Genomic DNA, 23,628 nt, shown 5'->3' on the forward strand with positions numbered 1-23,628 from the left:
CGTGAGCCACCACACCCAGCTTGAATTTCCTTTCATGTTGCCAAGCCTAGTACCCACCGTAATTCAAATAGGTAAATAGGACAGGATCAGTCAACTCTCCTGCTAGGAGCACTTGTAGCCAAAATGATGACTGCCATTGTAATTTCTGTTGCAGTTTTTTTCCAATCAGAGTAGTATCTTGAAGCAGAAGTACGCAGATAAAATTTTTGAGGCTTCTTTCTGATGCAGCAAAAATAGATTGAGCATTTGATGTGTGTTCATCATTGTTCCAGGTGCTCTGGGAGTAAAATTAAACAAGCCTGTTCTTGCCCTTATGTAAGTTAGTGATATAGAGGGAGAGGCAGATATACACACAAGTACTTATAAGTAAAGGTCAAGCTTTGTATTTTACTTATGTATTGTATTTGGCTATCTCTCCCATTAGAATGGAAATTCCTTGAGGGCAGGGATTTGAGAGAAAAGGGTTTAGTTTGTTAACTAGTTCGTTCTATTCACTAGAAAATACTAAGCACCTAATACATAATCACAAAATCAAGGAATTAGAAAAGTAGGTATAAAAGCCAACACAGAGGTTCCAGAGAATCAGAATTGTTCCGATAGATTTGCTCCAGATGAAATGGTGTTTGAGCCTGGATTTAAATGATAAGACACGGTATCCTTCCCAGCGTCTGGTAACCATCTGCCTCCTCTGTGTTCATAAGTTCAATTGTTTAGATTTTTAGGTACCACAAATAAGTCAGAACATGCAATGTTCACATTACATGCCTTTATCAAAACATCTCATGTACCCCATAAATGTATATACCTACTGATATGGTTTGGCTGTGTCCCCACCCAAATCTCACCTTGAATTGTAGCTCCGATAATCCCCTCGTGTTACGGGAGAAACCTGGTGGGAGGTAACTGAATCATGGGAGCAAGTCTTTCCCGTGCTGTTCTGGTGATAGTGAGTAAGTCTCATGAGATCTGATGGTTTTGTAAAGGGCAGTTCCCCTGCACAGGCTCTCTTGGCTGCTGCCATGTAAGACATGACTTTGCTCCTCCTTCACCTTCTGCCATGATTGTGAGGCCTCCCCAGCCATGTGGGACTGTGAGTTTGTTAAACCTCTTTTTCTTTATAAATTACCCAGTCTCATGTATTTCTTCATAGCAATATGAAAATTGACAAATAAACCTACTTTGTACCCACAATATTTTAACTTTTAAAATGTGAAACTAAATAAATAAATATCGTGCACAAAGTTGATAGTGAAGCCAGGAAAAAAATGATGAAACAACTTTTAGTTCTTTAATTATAAAGTTGATATCATATCATATCATAATATAAATTAATTTTGGGAAAAATAAAGAGCAGTGAGCAACCCAGAGGCTCAATTACCTTAGAACCACACGTATTACAAAGGTGCATTCTTCCTTTTTTTTTTTTTTTAATTTTCCTCAACATGTTTATCCCATACAGCTGCAGAGCCTTCCCTGCACTCGTGATACAAAACCTTACTTCTTTCAAGTAGCATGCATGTGTCTATGTGTTGTTATGCAAGCCTTCATAGGTATTATTTTCAGGAAAGGAGTGAGATCCTCCACCAACTTAGCCAAAGCATAATTCACTCAAGTATTCAATGAGTTGGGTTGTAAAAGACAGGTCAGCAAAAAACCAGAAGCAGGCAAGGACAGGTGGTCCTAATGGAAAGTTGAGGTGTGCCATGATGGGTGTATAATGGCATGAGGGACAAAGAAGGTGAGACTGAGAATAAAACTGGATGTCCACAGTTTAAACTGCTCGTGAGGCTGAGGCGGGCAGATCACTTGAGGTCAGGAGTTCGAGACCAGCCTGACCAACATGGTGAAACCCAGTCTCTACTAAAAATACAAAATTTAGCCAGGTGTGGTGGCACACGCCTGTAATCCCAGCTACTCAGGAGGTTGAGGCACAAGAATCACTTGAATCCAGGAGGCGGAGGTTGCAGTGAGCTGACATTATGCCACTGCACTCCAGCCTGGGCAACAAAATGAGACTCTGTCTCAAAAAATAAAATAATAATAAAGTAAACAAAATAAACTGCACTATGGCCCCAGAGATCCTCTGATGCTTGCAGGGAGAGGGCTGAAAGATTTCAGAAGTGGAAATCACGTGAATAGGTCCTTGAAGATGTAGAATTCTACTAAAAGGAGAACAAGAAAAAACACAGGCAAAAACTTAGCAGACGAGGTTAGTGCAGGAGAAGTGATTGTCTGCAAGGAGCCATTGTGTCAAGAGAAAAAATATTTTGCTTTATAATTTGAAGTCCCCAGCGCCATTTGACTCATGGTCATGTTATCCTCAGTCAGAACACCAGGCTCACTTAATAAGCTTTTGCACACATGGCTGAGGCCTATTGTCCCCGCAGCAAAGAGTGATTTCTGGGTGTGCCTAGAGTCTCTGTTGAACCTGGGGAATAAGGAGGCTTCCCTCTCTCACTAAAGGCCAGATAGGGACTTTTTGTCAAAGCTTCCCGGTCTCCCAATCTGGGGCACTCAGATTCCTCCAAGCCTCTGTCTTTCTAGAAGCCCAGAGGATGAATCCCAACTTTCTGGTAATACTTTGGAGCAATGCAGGGGGTACTGAAATGCAAAATGCATGCCCTAAATGACCACCAATGACTCTCTGTTTATATATATATATATATATAATATATAGTATATACCTATATATATAACTATAAATATAAATATATATATATATATATATTGCGACTGAGTTTTGCTCTGTTGCCCAGGCTTGAGTGCAGTGGTGCCATCTCAGCTCACTGCAACTTCTGCCTCTCCGGTTCAGGCGATTCTCCTGCCTCAGCCTCTCAAGTAGCTGGAATCACAGGCGTCCACCACCACACCTGGCTAATTTTTGTATTTTTAGTAGAGACGTGGTTTCGCCACGTTGGTCAGGCTGGTCTTGAACTCCTGACCTCAAGTGATCTGCCCGTCTCAGCCTCCCAAAGTGCTGCGACTACAGGCATGAGCCACCATGCCTGGCTTGTTTATAAATTTTGTTCTTAAAGATTCATTCTTCAGTGTCATCTCCAACAACAATTAAGGACACTGTGATGTTTGTTTTGTGGTAAAACTTGTTTTAGAAGAACAGCATGTTTAATGAAAAGGAGGCCATCATGTATTTTCATATCCATTTCCTTATTCAGGTTTTTAACATCAACTCATATGCTACTTCCTCCAGAAAAACACCCTTAATATCCTTTTAGGCCTGTTTTAAAATTTCTCTTCTCCATGTTCCTGTAGTACTCCAGTTTACCTGTGTCTGGCACTGAAGACACTGTTCTCTATTGTACATTTGGGAGTCTCCCCTTCCCACTGGAGACTGGACTCCCTAAGGGTGGGTCTGTCCTGAGTATCTCTGTGGTGTACCCTCTGGTGCAGTGTCTAGCATTGGTCAACAGATGTTCATGGCACTGAACTGATAAATTGATGTGTGAATACGTGTCACGTGTTCCTGGCAAAGGATTAAGTTGCTAGCCAGGCACAGTGCCTCACGCCTGTAATCCTAGCACTTTGCGAGGCTGAGGCAGACAGATTGCCTGAGCTCAGAAGTTCGAGACCAGCCTGGATAACATGGTGAAACTCCGTCTCTACTAAAAATACAAAAAATTAGCCAGGCGTGGAGGCACATGCCTGTAATCCCAGCTCCTTGGGAGGCTGAGGCACGAGAATTGCTTGAACTCAGGAAGCAGAGGTTGCAGTGAGCTGAGATCACACCACTGCACTTCAGCCTGGGTGACAGAGCAAGACCCTGACTCCAAAAATAAAAAAAATTTAAAAATTAAAGAAAGGATTAAGTTGCTGAAAAATTCTAATGGGTCTTCTCGAATGAAATTATAGATGATTGTCATTTTCATATATATATACATTTATATAAATTACATGTATCTGTATGTTTCTATAGAGAGATAACATATATATGAATTAGAACCATCTATATAATTTTTGATGATAGTTTGTAGCACATTGGTTTCTAAGGTAACCAGTGACATGTTCTCTGTAATCTTTAACAAGTATCTTCCCCCGTCTTAGGTCTCAGATCCTTCATCTATATGTGGATGGGATGAGATCTAAGCTTCTTGTAGTTTTTTGATAGTAAAGAAACTCTATGAACCCTGGTACATGGTTCGTGGGAATGTAAACTGCTACAGCCACTATGAAAAACAGTATGGAGGGTCCTCAGAAAACTAAAAATAGAACTGTCCTATGATCCAGCAATCCCACTTCTGTTTATACATCCAAAGGAAATAAAATCAGTCTGTTGAAGAGATATCTGCACTCGTTCATTGCAGCACTATTCACAATAGCCAATATATGGAAGCAACCCGTACCCATCAGTGGATGAATGTTTAAGAAAACGTGGCACATACACGATGGAATAGCATACACCCTTTACAAAGAAGAAAATTCTCTCGTTTACGACAACATAGATGAACCTGAAGGACAGTGTGCTTAGTAAAAGAAGCCAGGCATGGAAAGATAAATGCTTCATGATCTCATTTATATGTGGAATTGAAAAAAAAACCCATCTCGTAGAAACACGCAGCAGTATTGTGGTTACCAGAGTGGGTGCGAGGAGGGATGGGGAAAGAGGAAATGTTGATCAAAGTGTACAAAGTTTCACTAAGACAGGAGGAATGAGTTTTAGTAATCTACTGCACAGCATAGTTTAAAATAGTGCATTGTGTATTTCAAAATTGCTTTAAAAACAGATTTTAAGCATTCTCAGCACACACAAAAAAACCCATAGGGAGGTGACGTCATAGATACGTTAAGTAGCTTGATTTAATCTTTCTACATCAAAACATCACATGACACCTCATAAATAATACAATTATAACATAATCACATATAATTGTAGTAATAATTACAATATAGTATAGACTAAGAATTATATAAATTATTATTTGTCAATTAATTAGCTAACCAATATGTTTTAAAAAATGGTAAAGAATCTTACTGGCATAGTTTATAACTGGATTTTGGTTTTATAAATTATTACACACATGGACCATTCAGCAGCCAGTCAGCGACTATGAAATGAATTAATTCAAAGTGTCCTGCCTGAGAAAAATTCTTGGCAAATGTTTCCTTATATGTCATGATCTTCCATTCCAGGGGTGGCAGACAACAGCCTGCAGGCTAGCCACCTGTTTTTGTAAATAGAGTTATATTGGAACCCAGCCATGCCTGTTGGCTTATAGATTGTCTGTGGCCACTTTAGTGCTTCAAGGGCAGAGCTGAATAGTGGCAGGGCAGACTGTGTCCCCCATTGTGCCTAAAATATTTACTATTTGACCCGTTTAGGAAAAAAGCTTGCCAACCCCTGTCATATTTCATCACCGTTGTTATTGTAAAAGTCCTGGATTCATTCAACCATATATTTTGTCAAGAAAAATTGTGGAAGACTCTGATTTGAACAAAGAAGATTACTGGGTATCCTGTGTCGTGTACTCTCCTGGATTATGTGTGCCTTTTCCTCTCTTTGACCTCTTTTACAATTCTATAAGTGGTAGAAAACTGAGACGAATGCAGATGATCCTTATCCAAAGAAAAGCAAATGAATTGTGTCCTGTGAAATGCAATTGATTTATACCCTTTGGATATTGACCAGTTTCACTGCCATATTTGGGTCTATTTAAAATTCATTTCAATATCCTTGATTGCATATAAAAAAATGGAATTTTTAAGCTTTCCTTTGAACTAATTGTAACATCTTACTGGCTCCCTTATGAATTGACAAAAATATAAAATCTTTGTTAGCTATTCGTTTTCTATTTGCATGTGAATCATGATTTTACCATTATAAAAATGTGCCTTTTAACAACTTCTATATTACACATATGCACACCTAAAGCCCTATGCTGAACAGGAAGCACAGAGTTAGGGTTATAAGGGAATCCTTGAGTTAGAGGACTTTAGTTTGTCTCCTGACCACACTATTAATTAGTTGTTTGAAGTCGTGCAAATCACTTAACATCTCTAAACCTCAATTTTCTCCTCTGTAACATGGTTATCGGAATAATTCCTACCTCATATGGTGGTATGAGGATTAAATAACATAATCCATGCACAATTATCTAACATTCAGTAAACAACCTGGCAGTGTTAACTACGGCTATAATTGTCATTGGAAATTGTATTCTCATTCATTAACTGAATGAAATTTTCAGCATCCACATCATCTTACCTTCTGCCAGTTGCCTGTATGCAACCCCACTGACCTGGTTTGGGTTCTTTTAAAAGCAGAGCCTGAGATAAGACTTGGAGCAGATTATTTTTTAGACAATGTCCTTGGAGGCAAGAATGAAGAAGCAGCAAAAGTGAGAAATAGAGGGAAGAAAAGAGGAAAAGATTGTTTTTTTCCTCCACATGAGTACCACTGTAGGAGCAGGGGCTCAGTCTTGCTTGGAACTCTCCAAAAAACTGTAGGATTTGCCTCAGAACTGTCTCTTCTAAAGACAGGAGGCCGAGACCTTAGCCATCAACATCCACCACTCATTGATAGAAGATATTATCCAGGGCCATCAATTCTCCCTCAATTCCTGGCTACTCAGATTGAGGGCTGAACAAACTCCGGTGGCATGCGAATGAACCTTGAGACAAAGTTAGGTGCTTGGGGAGGACTGCTGTTGGTGTGTTTGGGAACTGTTCATAACAATAGATGCATTGGATACCCAAAGACACCCTAACAGATATGACAGGAACACAAAATTCTTGCCTATACCCACCATTGAAAGCAGAATCCTGTCCAATCTCTTCTCACAGCACTGCTGAACGTACTCTCTGTGTTCCCACACCTTTCTTAGAGGCAGAAAGCCTAAAGAGTATGAGCACAGCAGCCATGCCAGGACCACCAGATGCAACAGCGTGGGGAAGTCAGTTCTTGTCTTAGCGGTGAGGGAAGAAAGATTCCTCTCCATCCCTGCTCCAGAGACTTATCCTGCTCCGGGATTGGGGTTTGCAGATACAGCAGTTGGACCTTCTGATTTCTCCCCTATGGAATGCTTCAAGGAGGGCCTTAGAGAATGACACAAGCCTGGATGTACCTCCCCAGTAGCCAGACACTCAGGAGGAGAGCTGACTGGACTTTCTAGATCTTTTGTTTGCTTGCATCTAGGGGAATCACAATTGGATAGCTTATAATATAGACATTCCTCCTCCTAGAACTTCTCAGGTTGTTGGTCAACGACCTGAAATTTGCATTTTAAATATGTGGCATTTGAAATTCGTATGTAACTATAATGCACCGATGCTACTGTCATTCAGCCGTTTACTGAACACTCAGTCTCTTCACCTGTATTATCTCAAAACTTTATAACAAAGGTAAACTACAGAGACAGTAAAAAGATCAGTGGTTGCCAGGGCTCTGGAAGTAGGAAAGGAAGGATAAACGGATGGAGCATAGGGGATTTTTCGGGCAGTGCACCTATTCTGTATAATATGGTAATGGTCAATCCACGATATTATAGATTTATAATAATCTGTATCACTGTACAACATAAAAGCAAACCCTAATGCAAACTGTGGACTTTAGTTAATAATAAGATATCGATATTGTTTCATCAATTGTATCAAATACACCACACAAACACAGGATGTTAGGAGAAACAGTGTTGTGGGGAGAGGAGTATAGGGGAATTGGGTACTTTCTGCTCCATTTTCTAATAAACTTAAATTGCTCTAAAAATAAAGTCCATTAATTAAGAAAAAAAAACTTATAGCAAATCCTTATAACTGTATCCTTGTTACAGATGAGGAAAGCAAGGCTCTGACTGGCTAGAGAAGTTCCTGTGGGGGCCACGAGGCTGGTAACAGCCCAGCAGAGATGGGAACCCTGGTTTATGAGGCTCTGAAGCTCAGGTCCCTGCCATTCAGTCTCCTTACTTCCTTCTTCACTGGCCTCCTGCCTCCTGGTGTGGTGCTCTCTCTCCTCTGTGGCAAGCTGCCTTTGCTGTTCACCCTCCGTGCTGCTTTGACATGGCCTGTCCCGTTGGGTCAGCCTGCCAGCACTCTGCAGTCACGCTGGGCGAGTGTCTCGTCAACCTGAGGCTTCCTAATGAGTCTGTGAAGTGCCATCAATCCTCAGTCCCCATTTCACGGAGGCATCTCGGCGCTGTGATGTATGGATCAATCTAAGCGTTTCTGGTCTTTGAAAAGCCTAGTCCAGTGGCAGCCCTGGGAATCCGGCTCACTCGGTTACCCTTCTGCTAATTTATAATTTAGCTGACACAACTCCACGGCTGTTTTATTTGTCTCAAATGAATGTCAATTGGTACAGAGGACAAGGCATTTGGGAGGTAAATTAACTAAATCATTGCATGAATTAGTTAGACTGCATTGAAATACAACACCCTTCCCTTCTCCCACATTTTTGTTTTTTTAACATTTCACAGAAAGCCTTCCCCTCCCCACCCTGGCACCCTGACACACTTCTATATCCTCTCTCAATCCTACACCTCAAAATAATTTACTCTGGATGGAGTAGCACAGCTAGGAGTATAATGCTCCAAATATATAAATAATAATGAGAACCTTTAATAAAATCAGACATAAGTTATACAGCAGACATCAATTACAATGGATTTTAAAGGTTTTGATCTAGAACCCGGGTGGTGTTACATTTAGACTAATAACTGTAACCATGATTTATGTGTTTGCAACCAAAATGGTTTCAGTGCCTCGATATATGTCCCAAGTAAAATTTATAGTCTGCTACAGAATGTATAAATAATGAACAGCCATATGTCATCACATATTTAAAAATGTGACTCCTTCTGCAGCAGCAATGGGATAAAATGAATTAAAATCTTAAGTTCATTGGGAATAAACGTATTTGGGAGCACTTTAAGAAATGTGCACAAATGCAAACATTGATTTAATATATTTTTTTCTCAAGTCAAAGAAAATGGCTGTTGTAAAATGACAGACCACTCTGGGGAAGCCTCAGGAGTCATCAAATTAAAGAGTAGCATGAAAGAGAAAAAGAACTGGTTTGATTATAGAAGAAATGATCCTGGGGAGGCTTTTCTCTGACTCTGCTGCGACCTCAAATTATTAAAAAGAGCTTATAAATGATCAAAACCCATAAAATAAGTTGATGATGGCATTCTACCTTACAGTTCCCCATAAAGTGTGTATAAGGTGTTTGGAGGTTGGGGAGATGCTACTGATGAGGTCTGCAAGCCAGTTCACTTATTTTGAGTCCTCACAGAAGTTGTATACCAGTCTGAAACTCTGCTTTGTCATCTGAAAATAGGATGAATACGGTCCAGTAGATAGCATTGCTAGGATTTACTAAAGGGTGTCAAAGCAACTAGTATAGTGCCTGGCACAAGTAGTTGGAGCTCAATAAATGTTAGTCCTGGTCTCTCGTTTATCCCTCCCCCAGTGGAAGGTATGGTGTCGGAGGCATGAACCATATCTTATTCATCTTTCTGTGGATGACATCTAGAAGAGGAATTCAGGGTGAGCAAATATCAATGCATCTTCCCTGAATGAATCAATGAATCAATGAATGTGTTTCCATGGCTCTAACAGCACTGGCAAATCCAGACATCAGAAAGAGTTATGAGGCAAGAATAGGTTGCCAATGTAAAACTGTTGGGGAATTGAAGTGGTCTTCATTAATACATTTACAGAAAATCAAAGCCTGCTCCTTAAACTCTGGGACAATGTCACAGTTTAATTTTTGACAATCAAAACCTTTTTTCAAAATAACGATTCCTTACCTCCGTGGGTGCTTTAACAATATGCTAATGAGAATGTAATCTTTCTTCCTAACTTCAAGCTGTCATGAATACATGATTCTTAAGTGATATAATTTAGTAATGTTTGTGGGGTGGAGCTTTGCGCTGGGTTGGGCAGTTTTCTCACCTCTCTTCCTGCTAAATGGTCTCCAACTGCTGTGTTTGGATTTCTTCTTTTGATTTTAATGGTCTCCGTTCCTTCCCTCGAATTTAACTTCCAGTTCCTACTGCTTTCAGGTCTTACCTCTATTAGCCTTCTTAACTGCTCTTACAGAGCTGGAAATTTGGTAGCCAAGTTTTTCAGGTATCTATCACTGCATAACAAAACTCAAATGCATTGGTTTGAAACAATTTTTTAATGTAGCTAACGGTTCTGTAGGTTGTCTAGGTTAGAAGGCATTCCCTTAAACTGCCTCTCATGGTTCCAATCAGATGGCAGCTGGGGCCGGAGTTACCAGAAGGTTCTGCTGGATTAGACTTCCAGGGCTGCTCATCACACAGCTAACAGTGATGCTGGTTGTCAGTAGTATGCTTAGCTGGGAAGGCACCTATGCATGGATTTCTTGTGTCCTGAGCTTCTCACTGCTGGGTTCTGAGAAAGAGTAGTTCAATAGCATGCATCTCAAAAGATCCAGCTGGTAGGAGTAAGCCTTCTTATGGACTAGGCTGCATCACTTTCATCCCATTCTCTACGTCAAAATACAGAAGAAGACAACTCAAGGATGAAATACCAGGAGATGTGGCTCAATTGGGAACCGTCTTTGGACACTGGATCCCACATCAGTTGTTGAAATCAGGTTTGCAACATTGCATAGGAGGTCATCAAGATCCTCCAGAAGAGGCCGGGCGCGGTGGCTCAAGCCTGTAATCCCAGCACTTTGGGAGGCCGAGACGGGCGGATCACGAGGTCAGGAGATCGAGACCATCCTGGCTAATACGGTGAAACCCCGTCTCTACTAAAAAATACGAAAAAATAGCCGGGCGACGAGGCGGGCGCCTATAGTCCCAGCTACTCGGGAGGCTGAGACAGGAGAATGGCATGAACCCGGGAGGCGGAGCTTACAGTGAGCTGAGAGCCGGCCACTGCACTCCAGCCTGGGCGGCAGAGCAAGACTCCGTCTCAAAAAAAAAAAAAAAAAAAAAATCCCCCAAAAAAAAAGTTCCTGGATTTCGATGCATAGAATTATGTATTTTATTTTGACTTCTCAAACACTTTTTTTCTTCCACCACTTACCTTCCGATTGTTTCCCTATCAAGGTTGCCATTTACATAATATTTAAGTGAGTGAGGCTTGGTAGTACTTAGAAGTCAATGGACTTTCAGGTAAGACTTATTAATGTATCTCATGAATTTGCCATTGCAAAGCACTTTTGCTATACTAGAATTCCCCATTGCAAAGCACTTTACTACACTAGCTTGGCTACTTAGCTCTGGTTATTGGTTACTTCTTTTTTTATGATGGAAATTAATTTTACTTACTCAAAGCACATGGGTTTTTTCTATAAGCTAAAGTTTGGAGTAGAGAATGTGTCTGTTTTGTGTATGAGCATTGCGGGTAGATAAGAGTCCTTATTTTAGGAGTTTTTCTAAGTGTTTATTCCCATGGGACCAAATACCAGCTCAGTATAGTAAGAGGAAAAAGAAAATCATTCTTACAGGCTATTTGGTGTTCTGTAGATCACAAATGAATGAAAAACATATTCAAGAGTCAGGTCATCTATGTCCCTTCAATGGCTGTACTACAGTTCATTTAAATAACTCTCTATTTTTAAATTATTTGCTTACTTCCTTCTCTTCTATAGATAAATCTTTGTGAGCACCCACTCTCTCCTCCTCAGCAAAGATTTCCCATGTTCATTTCTATCTTTGTGCCATCCATATAGCAGTCAACAACCACACCGTTTGAAACTTCACCAAAGTATATAATTTGTGTCTTACTTTTTAGAGTCCTGTAGCCTTGCACATACATTCCGAAACATCTTATTGGTGGATGCAAGTCACTGAAGACAGGAGCGTCCCAAGGGCTCTAGTCTTCTCTCTTTGAGCATTGGTCTAAAATTGAAATCAGGTTACAGTATTGGGCGCTGGGTCCTCTTTAAAGTTCAACAAGCAGCTTGACGTACTGAGTGGTACAGGGAAGAAAACGCATGCTTTGATGCGTTGGGCAAGATCCTTCTGTTCTCTAAGCCTTCATTTCTTTATCTGTGAAATGGGAAGAATATATTTTCCTCCAAATGTGATGAAGAGGCTGGGCATGGTGGCTCACGCCTGTAATCCCAGCAGTGTGGGAAGTCGAGGTGGGAGGATCAGTTGAGCCCAGGAATTTGAGAGCAGCCAGGGCAACACAGTGAGACCTCATCTCCATATTTTTTGAAAAAGTAAAATTAAATTAAATTAAAATGTGATGAAGAAGGTTCCAACAAAAATTCACACCCAGTCTCTGGTTCAGTGAGCAGCACATCACAAGTTAATTACAAAGGTGAGTTCTCTCCTTATCCACTCCCCTAATAAACATATGTGTAGTATGTGTGTGTGTGTGTGTGCAGGCGTGCACACACATGCGCATTCCATCACCTTATTATCTTGGAGGCTGCAGGTGCTTCTAGTCTTGCTGTCCAGGTAAGCACTTCTATTAATCAAAGTCCTGGTAAGGGAGGGATGCATACTCCGATTGAATGATTTGAGGAGAGTTTATAAAAGGGGCTAGTTTAAAAAGTCAGGGGGGTTAGGGAAAATTACAAAGGATAGTTCAGTATCCCTGAGGTAGGGGACTAGTAATAGAGGAAAGGAAGGGGATGCCTGCTAAGATTTATGGCCAAGTAATTGCATCCAGCCTTGGTGACCTGAAGGGAGGAACCCAGGAGATCAGGATCTCCACCTGCATATTCTTCCTTCCCTCTAGGTCAGCTGCTGCTTCCCATGAGATGAACCATTACCAAGCTCAGGTCATACTGGAGTTTGAAGCTTGGGCTCATGAGAAGGGCTGTCTTTTTTATTATTTGTTCTCAAACTGAAGTTCACCATGTCTCTAGGGTCTGCAGATATATTGTTGAGATCTCAGGAATCTCCAACAAGTGTTTTATTTCTGTCTAGGTGATAGCCTAATAAAATTAAAACAGTTTGGGATTCACCTTATTACCAGATACTGCCACACGATTCCTGAGCCTGTTCTTTTGTGTGTGTGTTTCTGCTTGAGTTTGGCCCAAAATTGCATTACCGTATATTGCAGAGATGAAGGTTTTATGGTAAATAGAAAGAAGTATGCATGCTCAAAGCAAAAAACTAGTATAGGAAGGCCAACCTGCAAATGTGTTGCACCAGAATTTTTGAGATCTCAGTCTCTTGTGAGTGGATGTGTTTCATAGATATCATCTTTGTTTGCATGTGTTAACTTTGTAATGGTTCACAAGCAATAAGTTTAGAATAAGTTTTCTTTTTCTGACTCCAGTCAAACTATGATTATACGTCCATTTAATTCCGATTCCAAAAAGTGACAAAGGCTAACCTCATCTTTCAGTGAACTAGTTAGCTTCATGGAAAATCAAGTGGCCCCCTCATAAGCTGACCTTACTCAATAGCAGAATTTTGGTTATGTATGGGAGCCTTATGACTTGATTATTCTAAACTAACAAGTAAAAACTCAGGATATGTTAATGCCACTCAATGCAATATGATTATTGGGGAGTAGACATTTCTATATTACCGTCCCTGATAGATGTAAGCCTATACCTGAGACGAGTTTTCTACTATTGAACCCAATAATGTCCATTTTTTAAAAAAAATCTTTCACTTTAAATTAAGGCAGCTAATTTGAATTTCGTTGGTATCAGAGCTTGTGTGCATTCGGTTTGTAAAATCGTTTTGGTTTCTATAGTTGCATAAAAGCTACAAGCATGAGCGTTTATGTCTACCTCATTGGTCCCACATCTTTCACTGAAGATATTATAAAACTAATGAGTCAACACTGAAGGTCTTCATTCCTCTTCTTCACCGAAAGTTATCCGAGCAACCGTAAAGTTTGAGAAAATGCTGTCAGATAATTCTTTCTCTTTGGGGCTGGTTTTGGCAATGGTCTTCAAAAGTATTACTGTGTTATCAGGTTCCTGCTGCTGGGAAGACAAGATCAGTCACTGTCAGAGACCCTAGAAACAGAAAAGAAAAAAGAAAGAGTACCCGTAGCTCCACCACCTCCTGCTCTCAGTTCCAAAGTCCCCTTTATGGTGACGAAGGTTCACTTTTATCCTTTCAGAAAGTGACAGGCTGCACTGCTTCTCACCTGGGGAGATGTAGAAATAAAGAAAACTCAACTTGTTCTGGAGCAAAGCTGTCAGCCATAGGGACCCCCTCTCCTTTAGCAAGCTGCCCAGCATTATTGGGAAGTTATCTAAAGTGTCAGAGAAAACACTATTGATTTTTTAGTCTGTTTTGTCAACTAGTCAATAAACCTTGCTTTTTCCAGGAGATTTTTTCTAGCTCCCTGCCTCTCACCAATCTTCTTTCTCTTATCCTTGTTTCTCTTTCACTTTCTCTCTCTCTTACTTTTCCTCTTTTCCTTTTATTTCTTTCCTGCTTTCCTTACAGTGTCAGCAAGCAGGTACAATAACTTCTCATGAATTTAAACTTAGCTAATATCAGATTCATGATAATTTATCCACAAAATTTTTTTTTTAAATAAATGGAGGTTGATTTGTATTGAAGAACACTAGTTTCGAAGCTGCTAGAGATGTTAAATATATTCATTGCTCATTCTGCCTGTTTGCTTCCTCATATAGCCAGACTTTGCAGTTCCTTGCAACTCTTCCTTGTTGTTTAAATGATTACATAAAGAAGCCATTGGCAGACTCCATCACCATATTTAAAGTTCCTTCGTAAAACCTGAAGGGTTTGTGAGATCACAGTTACGTAGAACTCACTCTACACCAGGCACTGTTCTCAGTGCTTTACATATGGTAACTCATTTAATTCCTGCAACAACTTTGTAAGGTAAATTCTATTGTTATCACCATTTTATACGTGAGGAAACTGAGGGGCTAAGATGTTTCTTCCTATCCTCTATTTGCTGAGGAATGCCTATGCTAAGTCATCTAAGACCAATATTTGACTGCCAGGTATTTATTTTTCCCCAGAACTGATTCCACAGGGCAGAAATGATGATGGCTGTCATGAATGTCTCATTGTTAGGCATGCAGGCCACATACCCAGTGTGTCTGGCCTGTGTCACACCAGTGTATACAGAGGTAACATAGCCCTTGGCTTCTCCCAGGGCCATGAACAACTAAGTACACCCTCCCTCACTTCCCCAGTTCCTCTCTTTTCCTGGCTTTTTCCTTTAATCCTAGAAACACACTCAAGTCTGTCTGATTGCTTACTCTCCCCTTTTTTCCCCACTCCCTCGTTTCCAAGTGACAGCCTTGTGTTGGTAAGGATGGGTTAGGCTTTGCTGCAGAAACAACAAAGCAATCTTTGTGATTTAAAATAACGAAGGTAATTTCTTGCCCGTGCCAAATATCCATTAGGGTCACCTGGGACTCTGCTTGATATGGTTTGGCCATGTCCCCACCCAAGTTTCATCTTGAATTGTAGCTCCCATAATTTCCACATGTTGTGGGAGGGACTTGGTAGGAGATAATTGAATCACTGGGGCAGTTTCCCCCATACTGTCTCGTGGTAGTGAATAAGTCTCCCAAGATCTGATGATTTTATAATGGGTTTCTCCTTTCTCTTGGCTCTCATTCTTTCTTGACTGCAACCATGTAAGACGTGTCTTTTGCCTTCCACCATGGTGATGAGGCCTCCCCAGCCACGTGAACTGTGAGTTTATTAAACCTTTTTTTCTTATACATTACCCAGTCCCAGGTATGTCTTTGTCAGCAGCATGAAAACAGACTAATACATTGCTCTTCCCAACTGGGAAGAGCCCTGAGCTAATGGAGATTCAATGCTGACAAATTCTTCCAGGAATTACCATGGTGAGGCAGGGATAAGGAGGTATGAGAGTAGCTATCTCCTTTTTTTTTTTTTTTTTTTTACTATCTTAGCCATTTTTAAGTGCACAGTTCAGTCGTGTTAATTATATTCACATTGTTGTGTGTCTATCCATGTGATTCTTAAAGACTAAAAATATTGATAGTACTTTCTCTTTCTCTCGTGTTTCAAATTCAAAGGAAAAAATTTGTAACTTTCACAAGCCAAGGATTCAACAAACGTCAAGGTCTTAGTAGCTCTGTGCGTTTCTTCTTTGATCATCTAATGGAGTTTCTATCAGTGATATGTGAACAAAGAAATGCTAAGTGTGAGTCACCATATTCACATTTAGTTTAATACTGCATATTTATGTTAATTGATGTATATAATGTATATAAGAAGAAAATTGTTATTTAGAGTTTCAACTGTCTTCAACTGTCTTCAACTGTCTTCTAAAGAGAGAAGATGTTGGAAAATGGCTCTGTATTTTTCAGGGTATTTTGAATCATTTGGAATTAAGATTTGAAGCTAAGAGATGATATGTTGAATTTATCTCCTCCTTCTGTCGTTTCTACATTCCTCCTCCTTCCCTCCCTGCCTGTCTCTTGATTTTCTTTTCCTTTCCTTCTTCCTTTTCTTTTATGCATAAATACATATGGAGCTTTCAGTATGTTAAAATATGAATTCTTGCCAGGCACGATGGCTCACACCTGTAATCCCAGCACTTGGGGAGGCCGAGGCAGGAGGTTCACCTGAGGTCAGGAGTTCAAGACCAGCCTGGCCAAAATGATGAAACCCTGTCTCTACTAAAAATACAAAAATTAGCCAGGCGTGGTGGCACTTACCTGTAGTCCCCATTACTCGGGAGGCTGAGGCACAAGAATTGCTTGAACCTGGAAGGCGGAGGTTGCAGTGAGCTGAGATCGTACCACAGTACTCCAGTCTGGGCAACAGAGCAAGACTCTGTCCAAAAAAAAAAGTTTTTAGATATGTTGGGAATAACACAGGAAACCAGGCAGGTAAGGATGTCAGAAAGTCTACATTCCTAATGGGGGAAGAAAAGTAAATTCATAAGTTAAAAAGACAAGAGACTACCTGGTAGAAATGAGAAAATTAAATAGAACCATGTGGCAGAGCATGGCCAACTGCCCACAGGAGTCTGAGAGGCAAAGGAGAGCCTCTCCAAGAAACTATCCCTTGAGCAGAGACCTTAGAAAAAAGATAACCCAGCAAGAACCACATTTAAGCAATGACTGGCACAGAAACGATGGTTGGGATGAACATGATGCATTTACAAAACAGAAAAAAGGGCCGGACTATCTGGAGAAAGGGAAGTGAGGAAGGATGTTGGCATACCAAAGACATTCGTGCTCTCATGTTTTGAAAATGATATTTAAGCAAAGTATTGAAGCTGAGCACAGCAATGGCCCTCCCTGAATTCTCTGAAACCAACAAATCATCTTTGAAAAGAAGAAAATCATTAAGGCACTGGCTATTTTCTTTAGGTGGCCTTGCCCCAAACATTTTTTTTCCAACTATGAGATGACATTTGATTCACCCCTACGAAACAGACATTAGACAGGTAAAACTGCAGGGGAGGTCTGAGACGGGAGCTACCCTTCCTCTGAAATGATCATGAACATCATTTTGTGCGTCCAAAATAGCAGGCTTGATTCCGCAAGTGCAAGCTTATTCACTTGAAGCAACAGGGTACTGGAATATAGACCATCTGAGCAGATCCAGTACAAATGGTCCTTGTATTTTAAAATGAACATTTCTTAAAATGTCTTTTCAAATTATGTTTTATTAAAGTATTTTCCTCTTATTACAAAGGAAACATGTTTGTCGTAGCCTAAGGCAGAAACTAATGAGAAAAACACAGACCATCCCATCCAGAGCTCACCAGAATCAACCTAAGTGTGCGTAGCTTCCTCAATCCATCCTAGATTATTTCTTCCTCAAAATTAGATTATGTTTTATTAACTCATCCTTGCATTCAATCAACAAGTATTTATTCAACCCGTATGGTGACTCATATGCCTAGGATACAGGCTTGAACAAAATCGATATTACCATTGAGCTCATGGAGAAATTAGCAAGGAAGACAAGTTTTTTTTTAAAACTCCAGACTTTCAGTTTTACAATAGTAAACATGTTTTACTTCATTCTTCCTTCAGCTATCATTTCAAAACAACAGAAAGAGAAATTTAAATGCATACTTCATTTTGAAGACACTAAGAAAACTTGTAGTTCAAAATACACATACACACACACACACACACACACACAACTTCCAAATGTGGTGAAGTTCATCAGAAAAAGGAAGAGAACAAGAGTTACTACATGCAGAAAATTTTCCAAAATCAGAGTTACAACCTGAAGAAAAGAATCATCTATTCATCTTTTTCAGTATCAGAAACGTTGTATAGAGAATAACTAGTGCCTCTTCTTTCTACTTAGCCTAATAGATAAGTGGTCAGTGGAGATCAGATAAAGCACACATGCATAAACCCACACACACCTATGCACGCACATGCATGCCATATTTGTAGGAAGCTATTTGTCCACAAGGCAAGGTGAAGAGAGCTCTGATGCAGAAGTAATACTGTAGGTGCTGAACTTGGTTGTCTGGCCTTAAAATATAATAATAAATTACCAAAACTCATTCTGGGAGTGAAAGAAAATCTAGGTATATTAACTACTAATGAATGTTGTTCAATAATAACTGAAAAAAACCTCTTCAGAAAAGTGCTGGACTCAGATGTTTTTGAAGGGGAGTTTTACCAAAAGGTAAAGGATCAGACTACTCCTATACTATTTAACCTCTTCTACAGCTTAGGAGAGAAACGTGAAACCTCCCAAATTCTTGTTGTGAACTGACTATAACGTTCATAACAAGTGCTTCAAAAGAGTACAAAGATCAGTTTCATTTTAATCAAACATAATCCAGAAATAGATATGAAGTCTTCTGACTTCTTGAAGGAGGGTGTATGACCACCTATCTATGTGGTGTTTGACTGCTCCTATCAAAGCTTATAACTAATCCACATTTTCAGTGTTTTTTCTCCCTCTCTCCCTCACTGCTGTTCCTGTGGCCTCTGATTTTCTGGATTTCCTGGGTTTGGCTGAAGGCTTCAATTCATTTCTCATTAATACGCCTCTTTTTTGGTACCTAATTCTATCTTCTCCCTCTCACTCTGATAGGCAGGAGTACTTTTCCATTCACTGTCTAACTTCAAGAAAATGTTAAGATCCTTCATTCATATAGGTCTCCTCCAATGCCTTTATTTCTACAGGTTTTTATTTACTTTATTGCCTCCATCTCACTTGAATGGCATTTCCAGAGGAAGAACCAACACACACCGATGGCCCATACACCTGTTTAATCAGCAGCCCTTAGCATAGCGTTTTAATTAAAATCACTACAATATTATAATTGCACCTAAAAAGTAACAGTAATTTCTTCATATCATCCAGTATCGAGTCAGTGTTGAAACTTACTCAATTGTCCCCTGAATGTGTTTTAACACACTTTTTCTAGCATAGCTGTTTTAATCTGCTTTTCAGGGTTAATAATCATTAACTTTTAACATCATGAATGCATTTATATGTTAGTAATTATTCAGTAATCACCATCCTAGTGAAGGACTAGTATTTAGCGTACAAATAAATCATCAGTGATGTCAATATTTGCCATTTTTGTTACTTCAAAGGAAACCCAACTAAACTGTTCAGTAGCTAAATGTTTTGTATGCTTAAGTCCTATTTCTGCGAGTATAAATGATACACAAAGAGTATGTTTCTCTTCTAAAATCTTTAAAATACACTTTCTCCTAGAGCTGCTGTATATGTAAGTGCCTTGTTCTTAGACCCAGCTAGCACTACTATTGGTTTATCAGTTTTTTTATACCTACATGAATCGTAGGAAGCTACATCTCATTGTTCTTTTTAAAAAAAGTAGTATTTAATTATTATGGATATATGATAGTTGTAAATATTTATGGGCACATGTGAAATTTGGACATAAGCATACAATGTGTAATGATCAAATCAGGGTAATTGGGATATTCGTTGCCTCAAGCATTTATCATTTCTTTGTATTAGGAACATTAAAATTCCACTCTTTTAGTTACTTTGAAATATACAATAAATGATTGTTAACTATAGTCACCCTATGGTGCTACCAAATACTAGATCATATTCCATCTATCTAGCTGTATTTTCATATCCATTAACCATCTTCTGGTTTATTTCCCCCTCCCCACTACCATTCCCAACTTTTGGTAGCCATCCTTCTACTCTCTTATCTCTATGAGTTCAATTTTTTATTTTTAGCTCCCACATATGAGTGAGAACATGCAGTATTTGTCTTTCTGTGCCTGGTTTATTTCACTTTCACTTCCCATATTCCAGTTCCATCCATGTTGTCAACGACAGGATTTAATTCTCTTATATGGCTGATTAATATTCTATTGTGTATGTACCAGGTTTTCTTTATTCAGTCATCTGTTGATGGACACTCAGGTGGCTTCCAAATCTTGGCTATTGTGAACAGTGCTGCAAAACACATGGGCATGCAGACAGCTCTTCGATATACTGATTTCCTTTCTTTTGAGTATATGCCCAGTGGTAGGATTGCTGATTCATGTGGCAGTTCTATTTTTAGTTTTTTGAGAAACTCTGTGCTGGTTTTTATAGAGGCGCTAATGATTTGCATTCCCACCAATAGCGTACAAGGGTTCCTCTTTCTCTGCATCCTCCTCAGCATCTGTTATTGCCCATGCACTTCATAAACACCATTTTAACTGGGGTGAGAGCATATCTCATTGTGGTTTTGATTTGCATTTCTCTGATGATTCGTGGTGTTGAGAGATTTTTCCTATACCTATTGGCCCTTTGTAGGTCTTCTTTGGGAAATGTCTATTCAGACTTTTTGTTCATTTTTAATCATATTTGTTTAGTGTATATACCTTTCTTAATGAGACTGACCTCTTTGATACATGCTTATTAGCCATTTGGATTTCTTCATTTTATTTGCCCATTTACCCCTTCTAGGGTTTTATTCTTAGACTTACCAGTTTGGGTGTTATTTTAATTCTAAATACTCCACTTAGAAAATAAAACCAACATGGTCAAGTTATAGAAGGATATGCTAAGAGGAGCTAGGGCCCTTTGTAGATATGGTTGAGGTTTTTAGAGAAATGAGTTCTCTGCAAGAACAAGTATTCAAGGAGAAGTCTTAATGCTTTGGAAAAGCTGTCATTGGAGAGATTCGAGATGAAATGTGAAAATAAACCAGGCAGTTTTAAAATTTCTTGATATCTTGAGATCTTCCTGTTAAGGAAAGATGGCTACTTAAAAAACAGGTATCCAAGTCCTCAAAACTCTGAAAATTATAGAACAACTTGTATCCTGCAAAGGATAGCTTTTTATACTAGCTGGTCAAAATCTTGCCTTGTTTTCTTTTCTTTCTTTCTTTCCTTTTTTTTTTTTTTCCAAGTCTCACTCTGTGACTTAAGTTTGAGTGCAGTGGTGTTAGCTGAGCTCACCACAACCTCCACCTCCTGGGCTCAAGCAATTCTCCTGCCTCAGTCCCCCGAGTAACTGGTATTGCAGGTGCCTGTCACCATGCCTGGCTAATTTTTGTATTTTAGTAGAGAGGGGTTTCACCATGTTGGCCTGGCTGGTCTCGAACTCCTGACCCCAAGTGATCCACCCACCTCGGCCTCCCAAAGTGTTGGGATTACAGGTGTGAGCCACCACACCCGGCCTTTGCCTGGTTTTCAAACTAACAACATTGTAAGAGTCAAGCTCTTTCATATAAAAGCTTACTGTAATTTCACTGATCATGAAGATCATTTAATTTAGGAGACAAGAGAGAGAAATAAAGAACACAGAGAGACAAAGTCAGATATAGAGATTGGAAAGGGAAAGAGAGAGAGAGAAACATGGAGAGAAAGAGAAGGAGGGAGGAAGGGAGGGAAGGCAGGAGGAGCAGAGAGGGGAAGACAGAGATAAAGAGAAAGAGAGGGAGATAGAAAGGGAAGAAACCCTTCATTAACTCATATATCGGCCTGAGCCACTGGATATGATTTGTATGATGTTGAATTTAGTATTTGTGTTTAAACATCCCCCTGTCCTCCTTTTTTCAGTGGTGGATTTCTTTAGCCTCTAAAAATGTTTACAAAAAATCAGTATCAGGTTTTTTTCATGTTAGCTGAGTGCCATTGTTGAATTCCAAGATACCAAACCAAACAAGGATAGCGTGATAGCCTTGAATTAAAGCCCTGTCGAGGGTGACTTTCCAGAACACTCAGAATATCAGCAAGAAAACTGTAGATGTGCAGCCTCTGTGCACAAACCGCCCTCCCTGGTTTTCAGAATGTATCACCCTTCCTGTTAGCACTTCCTACAGGCAGTGTGGATTTCAATGTTTATTGACAATGTCACTGAATTTGTGGTTAATGCTGTTTCTTTTCAGTGCTAGAGTGAAAATAAAAATACTGAACAAGTCTTGAGCAGGTAAGATGAATTAGGCATTGCATTAAATTGTTTCTGCACAAGAAATAGAATGTTTTTATTCTGTAATCTCAATTTCCAGTACTTGCATCCCCCAACTTTAATCTCACTTCGTAGAAGGCTCAAGTCTCCATGACCCGTCAGGAGTATCACTTAGAGTCTGCAACTCTAACTTCCTTGAACTCTGAATTCTATGAAACTAATAATGATTGCCCATATTCCTTCTGAAGAAAAACAACCAAACATAAAAGTCTAGTCAGTTAGCTTGATTATAGAATGGTTTCAGAAAGAGAAACATGTTCCATTCAGGGGTTAACCCCTGGATTCTGTTTTAGGACAAAGTAGATGAAAAATACTTTTTACAGCTCTTTGGGAATTGCCACACTTCTTTCCACAATTATTGAACTAATTTACACCCCACCAACAGTGTCTCAGCATTCCTTTTCTTTCCAATCTTGTCAGCCATCTGTTATTTCTTGACTTTTTAGTAATAGCCATTCTGACTGGTGTGAGATGGTATTTCACTCTGTGTGTGTGTGAGAGTGTGTGTGTGTGTGTGTGTGTGTCTGTTTTGAGACAGAGTCTTGCTCTCTTGCCCAGGCTGGAGTGCAGTGGTGCGATCTTGTCTCACTGCAACCTCTGCCTCCTGGGTTCAAGCAATTCTCCTGCCTCAGCCTCCCAAGTAGCTGGGATTACAGGCACGCGCCACTACGCCCTGCTACTTTTCGTATTTTTTGTAGAGACGGGGTTTCACCATGTTGGCCAGGCTGGTCTCAAACTCCTGACCTCAGCCTCCCAAAGTGCTGGGATTACAGGCGTGAGCCACCATGCCCAACCTCATTGTGGTTTTTATTTACATTTTTCTCGTGATCCACCTATCATGAGCTTTTTTTTTTTTTATATGCTTGTTGGCTGCATACATACCTTCTTTTGAAAAGTGTCTGTTCATGCCCTTTGCAGTAGACTGAATAAAGAAAATTGGCACATATACACCATGGAATACTATGCAGCCATCAAAAAAGAACAAACAACATCCTGTCCTTTGCCAGGACATGGATGGAGCTGGAAGCCATTATCCTTAGCAAACTAACACAGAAACAGAAAAAGAAATACCACATGATCACACTTAAAAGTGGGAGCTAAATGATCAGAACACATGAACACATAGAAGGGAACCACACACTCTGGGGCCTATCAGAGCATGGAGGGTGGAAGGAAGGAGATGAGCAGGAAAAATAACTAATGAGTATTCAGCTTAGTCCCTGGGTGATGAAATAACCTATACAATAAACCCCCAATTCACAGATTTACCTATACAATAAACCTGCACATGTATCCCTGAACCTAAAAGTTAAAGTGAACATAAAAT

The sequence above is a fragment of the Rhinopithecus bieti genome, unplaced genomic scaffold, assembly GCF_001698545.2.
Source record: "Rhinopithecus bieti isolate Rb0 unplaced genomic scaffold, ASM169854v2 scaffold_8226, whole genome shotgun sequence".
In the NCBI taxonomy this organism is placed as follows: Eukaryota; Metazoa; Chordata; class Mammalia; order Primates; family Cercopithecidae; genus Rhinopithecus; species Rhinopithecus bieti.